The sequence below is a fragment of the Diprion similis genome, chromosome 2, assembly GCF_021155765.1.
Source record: "Diprion similis isolate iyDipSimi1 chromosome 2, iyDipSimi1.1, whole genome shotgun sequence".
NCBI lineage: Eukaryota > Metazoa > Arthropoda > Insecta > Hymenoptera > Diprionidae > Diprion > Diprion similis.
The window spans coordinates 5452809-5456054 of record NC_060106.1 but is presented as its reverse complement, the minus strand read 5'-3'; positions in this window follow the sequence as shown (position 1 = coordinate 5456054).

The window sequence follows — 3246 nt, the reverse complement described above, 5'->3', positions numbered from 1 at the left end:
CGAGGCGGCCTCAGTCGAAGGGGCCGAAAATGCGCCGAGGGAAAGTTGCCATTTTGGGCGTTTCCGAGGATTTCGCAACTTCGCCTGGAATTGAAAAAAGGGGATCGTTGTTACCTTTGGGGATTGAAGAAAGTTTAGAATTTATCAAATGTACAGTCAAGTGAAAAACATGCCAATCATCATAAAATAGGAAAAGCGAAGTTCTGATTTGAAGTGAGTTGTCAGTATGGAAAAATAAAATATCATCTTAATCGTTAATAATTTTTTAGATACCGTAATATGCTGTATTCATTAAATAAATTGAAAAATTTATTGCATATTCAATATTACTTTGAATATAACTTACTTTGTTACCAGACTGAAGGTAGTAGTGATAAGTCTGTTTGAAAATGATCAATCTAACACCGACCAAAAGTTAAATTTTCAGCTCTTGAATTGACTAATAAAGTGAATGACGTAAGATCGTTACAGGTTGCAGTTAATAAATAACTACGGTTTTATTTCAAAATATATTCGTGTTATATTAAAACTTCATGCCAAGTGATTTTTGCAGAATTTATTTACGAATAAAACGAGCCTAACTATTTGTTGAAATTAAACAAACTTTGCAAATTTTACTCTAAAAAAATGTGCTCGATAATTTCAGCCGTCTGAGATAATTAATCTCTAAACTATGTTGATCAGAATTTTCAATTTTCAATTTTTTCTGTACTAATAAGAGGATGGTTTTCTGATGAGAGTTATTACAACTTAAACATTATTTATTATTGAACCTTTGTTTTCCAATATTTTCACGTTTCGATACGTTTTTAACCGGATCGTAAACCTGATTCAATATCAAGCACTAAATTAAGAGGAAATGTGCAAAATATAATGATGCAATACAACTTTTTTGAGAAAAAAAAATCCGACCATAATCACTACGAGTGTACGAGGTGCAGATTAAATTTAGAAACGGTCCAAATTAGACGTGATATGTATGCTAATTCGATGTTTCAATCGAAACGTAACTTTCAACTATTGTATAAACAATTTCAACACATTGAGAATTGAAACTAGAAGAAATTTTGCAGAGCAATAAAAAATTGCGGTGCAAATTTCGCGATGCGTGAAGTTTTCAGTCGCATAAAAATCTGTAAAGCGCAAGAAGCGGAATTCTTCACGTTTCAAAGCTTGCGTTTCTCCAGCCTTTTCCTTCGACATTTTTCTTCTTCTTGTTCGTCCTTATTATCAGGATTGGGCGGCAAGGTGGAAAGTTGAAATGCGAAAGAAGCGGTTGGGGGAACGGAACCCGGAGGAGGACGACGAAGAGGGTGGCGTAGCCCGCACTCAAAAACACCCAGGAGGACTCTCTCGTCCCGTGCAGGCGTTTAAGAAGGGGAGACTCGAGGGGGTCGCCTATTAACCGAGCTGTTATTTTACGCTAGTAAAATACCCCAGAATCGGAGAGCTTTCAGAATTTTAATGGATTCCTGCGCCGTCTTTTCCGACACGACGTGCGACGCGGCAATTTTAACCCGCGCGTCGTCCCGATGGTGGAAATTAACGAGGTTTTCCCCGGACCTGACCTAGGAGGAGGAAACGAGACGCCTCTATCGTGTTTTCCGAGGAGATGAGACCGCCGGTGCAGTGGAAGAGTCCGGAAGAAAAGTGAGCCGGAAATACCGACTGCACGGCTTCTTATCATTATTTATTTCACTAGCTCGCCTCCTTCTCATCTTACCGAACATCTCTGCGCTTTTCTCTCTTTTCTCTTTCAATTTTCCCAACTCCCTCAGTGAATTTGAAACTCCGCAGACTTGATCACCTCCTATATATATTTTTCCGGATCATGGGATCCGCGATATTCTGGGCTCCAAATGTCTGATTTATATGTTCCCGAGTTTCGATGTTAGAACGCTTTCTAAGCTTTCTTGCATTAGTTAGGAAACTATGTTTACAGAATCAATCTTTGATCTGGCTGAACTCGAGATCCACGGCTATACAAATTGTCACGCAAGGTTTCTATTGTTGCAATTTTCCGATAAGGTTTTATCCCGAAAACTATGTCTTACTTTGATATTATTTTATTTATGCATTTTAATCTGCGATTCTTTTCTTCTCTACGTTCGTAAATTTTTAAAATTTTAAATTTATCGTGTGAAAAAAGTTGGTGTTCTCCGACTTCGAAACATTCGTTTACGTATTGTCTAAAAGCCAAGCTCATTCAATAGTCCAGACGTTTCTTTCTCATGCGATATAAAACTGGACTTTATTTACAGTCTGATCATTAATAACAACTTCGCGTGTTCAAAATAACCTGAGATCGTGATAATTGTGGTTTGTTTCTTGCAATCTCTACAGTCAATATTATTTAGTCTAAAAATTGTGCAGAAATATCGTGAGAAAAAGATTTCCTATCGCCAAAAGTATTAACTGAATCTTGAGATCAAAAGTTTATATCAAAGTGAATTTTTGTTATTGGTTTAGGTGGTATTGTCGATCAAACTGTTGTTCAAGATCTTTTAAAACGCAAAGTTATAAGGCATAAAAAAAGAAAATTCACATGGCTACGATTCAAGAATAAGTTCATTTTATTTTTCTTCATCACCGCACGAACTTTTTCTTAAAACTGTGCAACATGATCGAAGGAGCGCGATTTTAAAATCGGATGAAAAAGAATAGAAGAGTAAAGTTGCATAACTGACTTCATGTGCTTTTCCGAAAGCTAACGTATTTAGATTCTCACACTCGGTGTAATCAACTTCGCCGCATTACATAATTACTGGAAAAACGAATCATGAAATTGATTTTTACAATACGTGAAACGCGCCGCTATTCGTATTCTAGACACAGCTTAAGATCTTTCCGGCGACACACTTTGAATGCGAAACTTACCCCTAACTGTTTGAGCCTACGCGCAATTAATTAGCCTGATCGTTCCCGCGAGGATCTGCATTTTCGTCGAATCAACAGAGCGCATATATATCCACGACACACTGTGGTGTTCCCAAAACGCTTTCGTACCCTAAGAAAAAGTATGAAACAGAAATGGCAACGAAAGTCCTTTATAATTATAAACTTTTGCAAAGAAAAATTCAGAATGACAAAGAAAACGCGAAGAATTCCAGCAATTTTAAGCTTCAAAGGGTCAACGATCATTGGCGTGGAAAGCACCTAACCAATATTTAAAGACTTCTGGGTGGGCGAGAAAAATTTTCTGAATATAATGGTATCACCGTGACCGGAGCTAAGGAAAAAAAAGTG